Source organism: Gastrolobium bilobum, unplaced genomic scaffold, assembly GCF_033153095.1.
Source record: "Gastrolobium bilobum isolate Gb01-03AN ecotype WA unplaced genomic scaffold, APGP_CSIRO_Gbil_v1 utg16351, whole genome shotgun sequence".
Taxonomy (NCBI): Eukaryota; Viridiplantae; Streptophyta; class Magnoliopsida; order Fabales; family Fabaceae; genus Gastrolobium; species Gastrolobium bilobum.
In genome coordinates this window covers 7,368-22,792 of record NW_026898674.1, presented here as the reverse complement: position 1 = coordinate 22,792, position 15,425 = coordinate 7,368, and the positions used below count along the sequence as shown (strand labels likewise).

The 15,425-nt window shown below is 36.9% G+C and overlaps 1 pseudogene; it reads left to right on the top strand.

The window, feature by feature from the left end:
• The first annotated feature begins 9,583 nt into the window (after positions 1–9,583).
• On the top strand, positions 9,584–13,733 carry LOC133318232 (putative F-box protein PP2-B8; annotated as a pseudogene).
• Positions 13,734–15,425: the final 1,692 nt, after the last annotated feature.

Here is a 15,425-nt window from a genome sequence, read left to right as displayed (position 1 = left end):
TTATGGCCGAGACAATCTTCTCCATTCATGAGGGATTTTCAGCCAAGTCATGACAGGACCACCACTCACCATAAGTTCTTCATCTTTCCATCAACTAGGTTTATTCCTTGAAGCATGAAACTAAAGAGTGGAGCTCCCTTCCTCTATGATCAACTATAGGCGCTACCTAGGGTAGAGGAAAAAGGAAGATTCTTCACTTTGAGGCTTAGAAATACCATTCTCTATTTGAGGTATGGGTATGTGAACTCTTTTTTATTTTCTAAGTTCATGAGTTAGGGTTGATTTAAATTAGGGGGTTTTGTGATTGTGAGTTGAATTAATGAAATTGGTGGTTGCTTTATATGTTTATGACACGAGGGAATATTGATTGGGTGCTAACATGGCTTAGGAGATGTTTATTTCGTGATAAATGATGAATTTTGGTCAAATTCTGGGCTCTATTGAGTATTTCCTGAGTAAATTTCGGTGCTTGCCCAATTAAAGTGTTCATCAGTGTTTTACCCGAGTAAATACCTTGTTTTACCTAAGTAAATTGTCTTGTTTACTCGAGTAAGTGAGTAGTGAACAATGACGTACACATGAATAGTGTCGTATGTCTTATTATGATATGATATATGTGATTGTTGCCTTTCATGGGTATGGTAGTGTGACCTCCATGAGTTTGTATATTTATGGTATTAGGACCTCCATGAGGGTAGCCGCCTATGAGATAGATAAGCTCATGAAAGGACCATATCAGATAGGGACTCTCCATGGGTATGGCATTATGGCCTCCACGAGGGTAGCCGCCTAGGGGACGATTCAGAAGTCTCTCGAGAGTTCCTTGGATATGTGATATGTAACTATGTAAAAATAGAATTATGAAAATACTATCTTTATGTTTTTCCTATACAGTAAATAAACAATAGGGCAAAGTGACTCTCCAAGGGCCTTTAGTTTATTGAGATTCACATTTTATCCCTGTTGGGAATTTCATTCCAGGTACCACGATGGTGAGCGCTCCTCATTAAGCAAGAGATGCCTTAGAGTGCTTGACATATTGACATTTGATATAATTTGATGTATATGTATTGTGGCATGTAGCCTTGATCATGTTGAAGAATCCACTTGACATTGTGTATATTTTGAGAATTCATATGAGTATGTATTTTGGAGACCTAGAGATGGGAAATGTGTTATTTGCATTATTCTTATTATGTATTTTGAGTGGAGAGGGCTCATGCATATGTATTTTGGACATTGCCACATGAATATGTAATGGACAATATGATGAATTATGATGAACATTGATGATGTAAAGAAATGGACATGTATAATGTATTTATGATTCTATTATATTGGATATGTTCTAAGTAGATGAGAAATTATGTTTGAGCCTTTTAGGCATACAGCAGAATGATGCACCCATAATGATTGAAAATAAGACTTATAAATATCAAGAATGGAATTATAATGATGAGATTTATATTTATGATGTATATTTAAATTTTTGATGGTAATATTTGAAAGATGGAAGTATATAGATTTCATGACAATGAAATGATAGGTGGTTGAAATCCTATGCCAATATTGTTAGTACATAAGTGTCCTAGAGACAATCTGAGAGTTAGATGGAACCATGTACTTCTTTATTGTTATGAATAAATTTTTTGAATAAAAGCATTCTTTATCTTGTTTCATATTGCATGTCTCAAATATTGAATATGAGTAACTGGATAAAGCCCTTGGAATGGAACGAGTGTAACATTGAGGATCTGTGATAGGGATCACGATCATGAGGGCTCAATGACACCACACATCCATTGCCGAAAATATGTTCCTAGTCTAGAGATACCAAGAATGGGCATTGGTGATCTTGGGTAAGACTAGCACGACTCATCTACTTGCATGGAGATGCAAGGAAGAGTCCTTAGGAGCTACAGACATGGATATGTCTTAGCTGACTCGTGTGTGAACCTATTGGAAAATAGCTTGCACTGAATTGACCCACAAAGAGACACTACAAGGAAATCTCACAGATAGTATCAATAGGTAATGTCTCTTATTATTTGGGTGTGTTTTTCCTTAGACCTGACGTTGTCATATAGACCTGTGCTCTGGTAGGCTTACTTTGATTGTATACCTTGTCTGCTTGAAACATGGAGACTCGTAGGTGTACTCTTAGGCATGTCCTAAGGACTCAGGGCTAGTGTCACAAACTGAAGGAATCGTCAATCTCTGTGAGAGATTAGGTTATTCGTAGATCGGTTAAACTGGGATGACATTTACGGGACTTGAGAATCTATGCATAGTAAATGAGTCATGAGATAGCCCACTCTTTAGAGTCCGTAAATGAAGACTCCCTATTTCGGCAAAAGCAAACCCTAGACCACAGGGGTTGATACGTTTTCCTTGACCTAGGTCAATGGGACGAATAACCGAGACAAAAGGACAATTCACACGGTAATTAAATAGGTATAACAGGTTGATCATTCGATGAACTCAACTAGCTTTGGGACAACAAAGCATTACTAGTGCTCTATGTTGTCATTAGATGGATTGGGCCTAATGGGACCAAGCGCATTTATGTCAGTGGCTATGTTGGGCCTGATGGGTCACACACAAACACCTTAAGTTGTTTTGAATTCTAGCATATGTGGTTTAGGCCCAATAAGTGATAATGGGCCTAAGTTGGTAAAGCCCACGTATTGGGCCAAGAGAGGGTAGATGGCATCATGGGCCATGTTGGACTTGATCCATGACGTAACCTAATTAATTTAAATTTTAAATTAATAAAATTAATTAGAATTCTATTTTTGAATTTTGAATTTAAATAAAAGTGATTTGAATTCTAATTTTGAATTTCGATTTTGAAATTTGAAATTTGAATTTAAATATAGTCATTGAATTAGATTTATTAAATTAGATTTAATGAAAATAGAGAAAATAAAGGAAGCCAATCAATTAGATTGATTGACCAAAATTAAGAAAATCAATTAACTAAGTTAATTACTGAAATTGGGAAAACAATCAATTAGATTGATTGGATGAAATTAAAGAAATTACCCAATAAGATTGGGATTTGATGAGAGCGCTGATTTGACCTAGTTTTAGGTTAATGAGTTACCACATATATAGTCCCTTTATTGCTTATTTTTCGTAACTTTTTTTCTCTAATTTTTCCCATTAAAACCCTAGCCAACACACACATTGGTGTGGCGACTATCTCTCCCTATCTTGAGATCACCATTGGTGCCACTCACCTTTTTATCTTCTCTTGAGTCTAGCGACCTCCGTTGAAAGGCATTGGGTGTTGAAAGAAGTGTTCTTCTCTTACAAGACAACAAGGTGGAGTGGATCTCAGTCGGAGGACTTGTGTTCTTCAAGTCTGAAGAATTGATCAAGAACGCATTTGATCAGGAACGTTAATCCGAATAAAGGTATCAGCTTTAAATCCCTAACCTGTCTATTGTATGATTCATGGGTTGAACATGCTTGAGGGTGGGCAAAGGTTGCCTCTTCCGCACACACAAAAATTAGTTTTTTCCTTCTTTATGTTCATGGCCTACAAAAGACAACTTTCAATTGGTATCAGAACTTGTTGTTTTACTATAAACAAGTTAGGGTACTTTTGTTCGGTTAAAAATGCGATATTTATATTTTAGTTCATTAAAGATTTGATCTTTGATATTTTAATCGGTTAAAAATGTAACATTTATGTTTTGGTTGGTTAAATATTTGATCTTTAACTTTTTGATCGGTTAAAAATGTGACCTTTATGTTTTTGTTGATTAAAATTTTGATCTTTAACATTTTAATTTGTTAAAAATGTGAACTTTGCATTTTATTGCTTAAAGATTTGATCTTTAAAATTTTGATCTTTAACATATCTATTATATGATCTTTGACATTTTGATCAAATAAATATTTGATCTTTAATTTTTTATTCGGTAAAAATATAATCTTTGTATAAAATTTTGAATTTTGGATATTTTAAATGTTAATATGTCCATGTAAAAGCATAGATCATATTTTGTCTATTTTTGCGCTTGTTTGTTTACTAACTTTGTAGGTGCAAATAAAGGAAGGGGATGTTCATGGTGCCCAAAATTAAAATTTTAATCGTTGTAATTTAATTTTGGTAAATAAGGCTTGTATGTCTCGTCTTTCTTTTACTCTTATGTAAATTCTTTTATCACCTTACTCCCCCCCAAATGTAACTTGGGGTTTCTTGAATTAATATGTAATTAGAAATAAGGCTAGTTGTGTTTTAGGCATGGAGGAGTCGCGACTTAAGGAGCATGATGGGAGAAGATGGGCATGAGTACCATGACTATCCCAAAATAAATGTTATTTATTATTCCTATGAATGTATGCGTGTATGTCAATGCGACTAGTATGCATGTTATTAAATCGCGTATGTATATTTCTATTATGCATGTCCAAAAGTGTAACAGCCCGTTGTACACCGGTATTGTTAATATTAATTATGATATTAAGCGCAATTACAATCATAGCAATTCATTTATAAAAATGCGAGTAAACTTTTTCCGTTTATTACGCGATCATTTAAACTGTAAAAAGCGTAACAAATAAAAGTTGTGATCATAACTATAACTCTTGTGGAATACTTGTTTAAACTATTTTTATATCTTATTTTACTCAATACAATACACTAAGGGGTTCCCATAAACCCACTTAGCCAAATTCTCAATCTTGTGTTTTCTACCTATCCGAACATGGTTCGGTATTTATTTTTCTGCGGATACACCGCACAAAACTAGTCCTTCCTTTTTAGCTATATTTTTTTCTTATTTAATTACCTTTCCAATGAGCCATCACATGAGTCATTTCGATCTCGTTTGCTCCGGATATCACCGTTTGAAGTTGGACAAGCAAAACTGCCAACCAACCCCAAAACAGCTCTAAACATCCTTCACTCCACGAATTACTGAAGCAAAACCACTCACTCAAATGCTCTCAAATTTCTATACCATAAACTAGACACCTCAAGCTTAAATTTGACATATCATACACTTAATTAGACCGAGAAACAAAGCGGGAATGAAATTCCCAAAAACTGCCAGAAACAGCCCCTGCACAGGTGAGTTCTGCACAGTCCGTGTTCATAGGTCTCTAGAGGGCTACGTGCAACCCAGAAATTTCTCATATTTCAACACAGTGTATTGCACATCTCAAGCTTTAAAATGGCGTATGGAACGTCCCTATCGGACCTCTGCGGAGGGAGATATGCTCTCCCGAAGTTCGCCTAAATTCTGCCAATTCTACAGAAAATTCGCCAGAGTTTCCTTTGATTTTCCTAAAATCCCCAAGTTGTAAATGCTCACTAGTGTCTCAATTGTACCTAATAACCAATGGGTGGCACACACAAGGACCAACAATGCCTTGGGGCACTTACAACCCAACTCAGTTTATATTTATTACACAATTCATACTATATAGCTCACTTTATAAATCCTTAACTTGTTTCAATCACCAAAGTCCATTTACATGCAATTTTTCAACATACAATGAATCATAAACCTAAAATAGGCCTAAAGCCCTTCCATCATAGTACATCATGTATCAATTGTACAATTACAACATTTAACTTACATATTACAACTTACAACTTCAAACTTTAAATTACAACTTGAAACATAAACTTCAAATGACATATACAACTAACTAGACTTAGGCAAAATGACATGAACAAATATGACTATGCAACTCATCCTACGTACATATGGGATGTTCATGCCCTAAGTCTAGCCTAGGCCAAATGGCCATCAAAATGCAAAAAGGTGCTAATCCTCCAATGACTCAACCTACGGGCTTCTTACCCGCCGCTCCGGTGCCACTGCTACCTCTTGAAATAAAGCCCCCAAGACGGGGTGAGATATACGAATATATCTCAGTAACCCAGAGGTTCTGGAGAAAACTCTGCCCGATGACTCAATTCGATGCATATAAATAACATAAAATAACCACTTTTCAAAATAGGATAAAGCAGAGATTTAGAGGAACTGGGGAATATAGGAATACAAAATACGACGAAGCGGGAATGGTAGCTACCAATACCATGCAACGTCCTCGGCATATAAGCCTATGGGTCTTATCCAAGGCGTGTTCCTAGAACATCAACCAAGGTACCCCTCCCATCCGCATACACCCGAGACTTCCTAGTGTGCTCCTATCCGGATCACACACCACGACCCTAGGTCAACTGGAACTCCCTCTCGGAGACCTATCCAGTGGAAGTCCGAAACGCCCGAAGGCAAAAACTGTCTACTGGCCAGAGACTCGGTACATAAGTACCCTCATAAATACATGTATGCTCATGTTACTCTACACTACTCATATACATTTCCTACCATCACCCTCAACGGGTATGGTGGAACACACACGGGGAACAAGCCCCAGTACCAAGAGGTTACCTCAATATGTTCCTCCACTAAACTCCACAACAACTTATTTTCCAAACTTGTTACTCAACAGAATGCCTACACAGAGGACATTCCCAATTACTCAAAACCCATACGAATACATGCCATTTACAACTATACAAGCATGATTTAACCACTTACCTCAATCCCACTTGGTCCAGGACCAAGGGAAATCCACCGACTCACGGTTCGGGGTTCAAATCGACGTACGGAAACCTACAATAACCATGTACAAATCGTCAGTACACGACAATTCTATCAAAAAGCAAAAAACGTCAAAATCACCCCCTACACCCTTGAAGGTTCGGCCTTCTTAGGCTTATTTGACAATTTATTTTTCTAAATTTTCTTTCTCATTTTATTATACATCCTTAGGTTGCTAAAAGGCTATACCAAGTGTTGTTTTTCCATTTTACGTCTTTTAAGCGTCGTTTTACTTAATATTTCACTCTAGGATCCTTTATGACCCTTAACACCATTTATCATTTTTCATTGATTCTTCCACTTTCCAACCACCACACAACCCTTGTAAATACCATTTAACACTTGAAACATCATCCAATCAATACAAACAACATCAATTTCCTAAAACTCTCTAAATGGCCGAATTGTTACCTATGTAATTCCAAGGGATTTCATTCAATTTTCAACCCTTCCACACTTCATACAATACCATTATATCAACATATAATCCAACAACTCACCAATAAAATTCGAACACATTTTCAAAATTCAAGTCATGACACCTCAAAATATTCTAAGTTACAAAATCATATTTTTCACCTAAAATTTTCATTGCATTTACAGCTAATACACATTATTCTAAGACACATTCATGTACAAACTTTTTCCAATTGAGCTTCCTAACATCACACATCAACAATTCAAGGTTTAGGGTTCATAAATATGATCTACAAATAAACCATGGAAATGATGTAGAAATCTACTCACAATCAAGGCTTGATACTCCTCCAAGACTTATCAAAGCAATGGAAGACCAAATGACTCCATGAACATCAATTTTTCTCAACAATTTCGCAGCTGACTTTGGTCAATAACTCACCAAGGAGAGGGTTTCAAGGTTAATGGATACCACCAATGTGTTTGGAAGGTTGTTTCCAATAAATTTCAACACAAAAATCACTTAATTTGGTTAAGAATTGATGGATTTATCAAGGAAGAAAGTTGAAACCCTAAGGTGCCTAAGGAAGGGGGCTGATCGGTTTTCAAGAGAGAGAAGATGAGATGAAAGTGATAGTGAATAGTGAATAGCTTAGGTGGCTAAGTGGACTTAAGTTGGGTGGGTCCCACGCCACCTCACGCGATTTAAAATTCATCCGAATTTCTCTAAACGTCTGTGAATTCACAACCTATTTAGAAACTCTAATTTTTAACATTAACTATTGTCCTTTAATTATACTTGATCAGATAAATCCGGAGTTTTCCGGTCGTTCGGAGAAAACACTGTTTTAAGCTGCTACGCGCGCCGTTGTCACGCTTCCCCAAACTAACTTAATTCCATCAAATATTATCAGAAATCATATTTCCTTGTTCTGTAGACTATTTTTAACTCATATTTGAAACCTAGAGCTCAAAACTCTATTGGCATGTTTTACGATGCAATCGTACCGCGGTATTTTGACCCGGTAAAAATACTATTCACTGATTTTCTGAAACTTGCCTATCAACTCATTTTTTCGTTCTGAATCCATTTTCAGGGTTATTTTTACCATCTGAGACCTTCTACTCAATTTTTATCTTCCTAGGGTTGCATGTTGGCTAATTACTATTTTGCCCCTTATTTGTATTTTGGCCTAATCTTTAGGATTTTCACTAATCCTTCACTTAATTACTCATTTAATATTTTAATACTTAATTTAGAATTGTGAGGTGTTATAAAAAGCAACTAGTATAGTATGTTGTAGATGTTTGACATAGGGCAACGACTAGCATGATAATACAATATGCGCGTTTGATGAGACTTGGTAAATCCCTAATAAAAATAAAAAGAACCCTTAAAAGGAAAAATTATTAAGTGCATGATTGCCTCCCACCATCAGTACAAATTAAACCCCTTCGATGTGGTGGTACTCGACAACTATGTTGGGACCCACTGTTTCTTTGGGTAAGATGAGTGCTTGAAGTGTAGAGACACTTAGGATGGTGGTCTGTGCTTGACTAGGTGAATAAGTTGCAGGCTCAGTCGAGCTTAAATACTTGGAGCAATAGTTCCAGGTTGGTTGCATGAGATGCTCCACTAAGTTACAAGGAGTTCTAAACCTGATTTAAGAGAAGGTATGAGATATTGTTGATAATGATCAACCCATCTTTTAATTTGATCTTGTAGTCTCAGATGGGAATTAAAGAAAACGGTCGTTCTCTTAACCCATTACGGAAATTCTTAAGAAGAAGAAGCCTAAGTCAAAAAGGATAAGGGTCATTGAATTAGATAAAATAGTGGGAAGAGCCATTTATTTGAAGTCTTTAATAAAATGGTCTAATTTATAACACTATTAATCTTTACATCCTTTACAGCATAATATTTCTTAAGAAGAAGAACCCTAAGTCAAAAAGGATAAGGGTCATTGAATTATATAAAATAGTGGGAAGAGCCATTTATTTGAAGTCTTTAATAATATGGTTTAATTTATAACACTATTAATCTTTACATCTTTTTCAGCATAATATGTCGGATCATTTGTCTCTGCATACTATTCTCAAAATGAACAAGTTGACCAGTCCAAATTTAATGGACTGGTATCGGACGTAAGAATTATTCTGCGGACCAAAAAGTTGCTTATGTATGTCCTTGACGTTGCTTTACCTATTGCGCTTAAGGAAGGGGAAGATGGGTTCACAGAATTTGATTTCGAGGTCCACAAGCAACACATGAGTTATAATGTGTTGGCTTGCTGCATCATGTTGGCATCCATGTCACCCGAGCTGCAAAAGCAGCACGAGCATATGGATGCCCCCTCCATTATCCTTCATCTCAAGGAGTTGCATGATAAGAAGGGTATGATATAAACCACACCAAGAATAGTGAGACTCAAAACCAATTTAGTTAGGATCGTTTCTACAATCAGGAATGTAAAAACAAGAAATAAAGAACCTTGACCCGTTATCGATGGTAGATAAGAACCAAAGGTATGAGAAGGATGAAGACGCCATACTCTAGAAAGAAGAAGGTGAGTGATAAGTCTGTTTTGAATGCGACAAGCATAAGCTTCTTAATAATAAGTTCAAAGTTCTAGATAAGAACTAAAGAGAAGAAACCTCTCTATTATATTGTAGCTTCAAAAATCTGATTACAAGAGTTGTATCCTCCCTTATTTATACTTGGAACATCCCTCTAAGAATAGGAAAAGACTAACAAATGAAAAGACATTAATTTAAAGTTGACAACTTGGAAAAAGGAAAAGACTCTAATCAGCCCACTAAACATTAATGACATTGGAAATGTGAATCAACCCCATTAAGCATTAATAACATTGAAAATGCTATCTGCTCCACTAAACATTAATGACATTGAAAATTGCTAATTATTCCACTCAACCTCCCTTGCATTGATGGCATTAACTAAATTCTGATTATGAATAAATTTGGAATTGATGTCTTCATGATTAGCCCATATTTGCTGGATCAACCCACTAAGAGCTTCTTTAAACTTCTTGGCCCTTGATCTTGTGATTGGCCCATTTGACAATTGTAATGGATCACTAGGTATTGTCTCCTTTTTCATATCATTCCCTCCCTCTTCAAAAGGATTTGTCCTCAAATCTACACCTACATCAAAAGGAGATTGTTGACCTCTCCATTATATGGGGTGGTGATCCTCGGTATTGGCACTGGATAACCTTGCCGGGGTCCAGGTTCGAGGAAGTTGCTGAACTTGTACGTGTGTGCTGGTTTGAAATTCGTGGGAAGATAAATACCCATGAATTGTCGTCAGACACTCATTATGCAGCTTTTCTTGTATTCAAGATGATCGATGCATGTGGGTTTGACTATTGTCCCGCGGAGTGTTCAGTAGGTATATTTGGAGGTCGTGGCTGTACCAAAAATGTCTGTTTGGACCCAAACTTAGGAGAGACGCAACTCGATGCTACTAGATTCAAGGGATTGCAACGTCCAAGTGTGAGAAGCGACGGTTGGTTGGAAATTGAGATGGGGGAGTTCTTCAATTCAGGTGTAGAAGATGAAGAAGTGGAGATGAGTATTTAGGAGACAAAGAGTAATTGGTGGAAGTATGGTTTCTATCTTCAAGGAATTGAAGTTAGGCCTAAATTGTCTGTTCATAAACACAATTCAATAATATTTCAAATACCCTTTTCTTTCAAGTGAGATAAATTAGAAACATTAAAGGTTGCACTAACATTGTATTGACCTGGAAGGTCAAGCTTGTAGGCATTATAATTTATCCTCTCAATCACTTGAAATGGTCTATCACCCCTTGGAAGCAGTTTGGAACGTCTTTGGGCTCGAAATCTTTCCTTTCTCATATGTAACCAAACCCAATCTCCTGGTTCAAAAACTAATTTCTTGTGCCCTTTATAGGCTTGGTTAGCATATTGTTCAGTTTTTCTCTCGATGTGTTGCCGAGCTTTTTCATGAATCTGCTTAACCACCCTTGTTTGCCCATATGTTTGTGGGGGACAAGTAATAGAAAACAAAAGTTTTGTTCCTAGTTTACCCCACAAAGTTTTCCAAAAATAACTTAAGAACTTTGAATCTCAATCAGAAACAATACTTTTGGGAATACCATGCAATCTTACAATTTCTTTGGAAAACAAGTGAGAGATATGTGATGCATCATTGGATTTATGACATGGAATGAAATGTGCCATTTTTGAAAATCTATCAACAACCACAAACACTGAATCCTTATCCCCTTTTGACCTAGGAAATCCTAAAACAAAATCCATGGATATATCTATCCAAGGTTCATTAGGTATAGGCAAAGGAGTATACAACCCATAAGTCTTAACTTTAGATTTAGCTTGTTTACAAGTAGCATCATCCCTCACAGACTCTCTCCACATCACGTTTCATATAAGGCCAAAGAAATGTTCATGCAGAACATATGTTTGATGTCTTTATGATTAGCTTACATTTGCTGGATCAACCTACTAAGAGCTTCTTTAAACTTCTTGGCCCTTGATCTTGTGATTGGGCCATTTGGCAATTGTAATGGATCACTAGGTGTTATCTCCTTTTTCATATCAGGGTAGGCATGAGAGGTGTGAGAACTCTAGGGAATTGTTCTTGTGCAAGATGACTGAAGGCATATCTTTTAGCCGCCATGTCCTAAAGATGATAGCGCTCATTGAGAAGCTAGAAGGTCTAGGCTTCATAATGCATACAGAATTAATTAATGACTTAATTATATCATCGCTTCCTCCCATTTTCAGTGGGTTCATTATCAACTATAACATGCATTTAATGATGTTACACTGCCTAAGTTGTTAAGCATATTAACTACTACTGAGGTATCTATCAAAAAAGATAAGACAAAGCTTTTCTTATTGGAGGGTCTTACAAGACCAAGGATAAGGTAAAAGGAAAGAGCTTGCGAAGTCCAATCCTCTCAAGCCCAAAGGAAAGTCCAATAAGAAGAAAGGAAAGGCTAAAGAACAAAAATGACGTTGAGTGCTTCCATTATGCCAAGAAAGGCCATTGGAAGAGAAACTGTCCTGATTACATCAAGGGTGTGATGGAAAAGAAGCATGGTGATGCTTCTACCTCGGGAATTTACATGATTGAGGTTAATTTTTCTTGTGCTAACCCAGCTTCATGGGTATTGGATACTGGTTATGGTTCTCACATCTGCAATATGTTACAGATGCTTAGGAATCTGAGGAAGCTTGACAAGAACGAGGTGGATCTTCGAGTTAGGAATGGAGCAAGAGTTGCAGTATTGGCTATTGGAGATGTTGACCTTGTTTTGCCTATGGGCCTTATGTTGCATTTGAAGAATTATCTTTATGTTCCTAACATTTCTAGAAACATTATTTCAATTTCTTGTTTAGAACGAGATGGTTTTATATTTACTATTAAGAGTAATGAATTTTCTATCATTATGAATGATATTGTTTTTGCTATTGCTTCTTTGGTAAATGGCTTATATATTCTAGAAATGGGAAATAAAGTCGTCAATGTAAATGTGAAACGACCTATGATATATAATCAATCTTATCTTTTGCATTATATAGACTAGGACACATAAACAAAACAAGACTGTCTAGGCTACATGTGAATGGATACCTAGATTCCTTGGATTTAGAATCCTATAGACCTTGTGAGTCTTTTTTAGCTGGGAAAATGACTCGGACCAAGCCCAAAAGACTTGAGAGTCATAGGGCTTGTGAGTTGTTAGAACTCATTCACTCTGATGTATGTGGTCCAATGTCTGTCGAGCTTAGAGGTAGATATTCCTACTTTATTACCTTTACTAATGATAAGTCAAGATTTGGGTATGTATACCTAATGAGACATAAATTCGAGGCCTTTGAAAAGTTCAAGGAGTATAGGAGTGAAGTAGAGAAACAATGATGCAAGATGATTAAGAAATTACGATCAGATCGTGGTGGCGAATATCTGAGCAACGAGTTTCAAGATTATCTAAAGGAAAATGGAATTCTCTCACAACTTACTATGCCCTACACGCCACACCAGAATGGTGTATCTGAAAGGAAGAACCGGACCTTATTGGACATGGTTAGGTCCATGATAAGTGAGACAGAACTCCCAAAATTATTTTGGGGGTATGCTTAAGCATTGCAGCATACCTTCTAAATAGGGTACCTTTTAAATATGTTCAAACCACTCTATATGAGATATGGACTGGTAGGAGACCAAACTTGAGCTACCTCAAGGTTTGGGGATCTCCGGCATATGTCAAAGCATTGATTAGATAAGCTTAGTGCTAAGAGTAATAAATGTCTATTTGTAGGGTATCCCAAAGGCACTAAGGGATACTACTTTTACCCACTTGATGATCACAAAGTATTTGTATCAAAGATCGCTGAGTTCTTAGAGAACAATCTTCTTTCTCAAGGAGTTAGTGGGAGTAAAATTGAACTTGAAGAAGTTCAAAGCCCATAAGAATAGATTAAGGAACCCGAGTCTGCTCCGCGGGCGACGTTCTCTAATGGAGAAGTAAACACACAACTTCGTAGGTCTACTAGGGCCAGTCAACCACCTGAGAGGTACGGTTATATGATTGAGAATTCGCAAACCATTGAGGAATACAAACCTTGTAACTATGAGGAGGTAGCCAAGGATGTTGACTTCCTCCAAATGGCTTGATACAATGAGGTCTGAAATAGACTTGATGCATCAAAACCAGGTATGGACCTTGGTTCCACATCCAGACAGAATGGCTCCTGCTGGATGTAAATGGATCTTTAAGAAAAAGATAGATGCAAATGGCAACGTTCAAACCTATAAAGCTAGATTAGTTGCGAAAGGATATCGTCAAAGATAAGAAGTTGACCACGGCGAGACTTTCTCACCTATTGCCATGGTCAAATCTGTTCGGATCATGCTAGCTATAGCAGCATATAATGATTATGAAATTTCGCAAATGGATGTCAAGATTGCCTTCTTGAAGGGGTTCTTGAAAGAGGAGGTATATATGACACAACCTGAAGGTTTTGAATCTAAAGGCTAGGAGCATATGGTATGCAAACTTCAAAGGTCAATATATGGGCTAAAGAAAGCATCATGGAGTTGGAACATTCATTTTGATGACGTTGTTAGGAGTAACGGTTTCATCAAGAACGAGGGTAAGTCTTGTGTTTACAAGAAGGTTAGTGGGAGCTGTTGCGATTACGGCAAGTATACTGATCGTTTCAACTAATAAAGTAGTGAGAAACAGTTTCGTCCTACGAGGATTAAAATACCAAGTACTATTATAACTATTCCCTTTAATTTTGACAATCCAATTTGGTTTAGAGAATAAATTTTGAATAAAAATAAAAGAACAAAAAGTAATTGCAAGAACAATTGTAGAACGATTTAGGAATTGTAGTCAGGGCACATTTCACTTTTGATCCCCATTTATTAATCTGAATTAATTTTTATAATTAATTAACTTTAATTGTGAAGGTTCTTATAGTTTTTGTCATTAAATTCACCCCTAGGAGCACCACCTCTCTTGAATTGACCAGAATTGATTATGATGATTACCCCTATAATTAGAACCAAAAGAGCCAACCATCCTTTTTACCTCTTGCTCTTTAGCAGAATTAGATTTTGAATACCTACTATATACCATCTCAACTCGTTAATACTGGGCCACTAAATCAGCAAAAATTTTCACCGCAGTATTGGACATACACTTGTCAATTTTTTCACTAAGCCCTCTTTGAAATTTAGCAGATAAGAATTTCAGAGTAGGCAGAGTACCCCCCATAATTAGTAAACTTAACCAATTCATTAAACTTGGCTTCCGGGACATCCCTGGGAAAATATTCTTCATGAAAATATTTTCCCTGTTTAGCTTCCGGGACATCCCTGGGAAAATATTCTTCATGAAACAGACCTTCAAATAAGGCCCAAGTAATCACCTCACCCTGAATAACATACGAGCGAGATACATTGCACCCCCACTCGTGGGCATCTCCTTCCAGCATATAAACCGAATATCTTAATTCCTGAAGATCCTGACACCTCATCACCTGGAAGATCTTTTCCATACCTTGCAGCTAGGAAGTAATAACTTTCGGGTCCTTTGACCCCAGAAAAGTAGGAGGCTTGTGTTTACGAAATGAAATCAATCTCCTCTCCTCAGCAGAACCCTCATCATACTGCTCAGCCACAATAGAAGGATCAACAACAACAAATGGCTCAACAGCCACAGTAGGTTGACTAGCCTCACCAGTGTGATGACTAGCCTCACTCTTCCCCTGTTGGGGAGTAACAGATGGCGTAGGTGTAGGATTCACTGTAGCCGTGTGAGGAGGAGAATCAACCCTTTTATGAGCAGCTCTCTCAGCT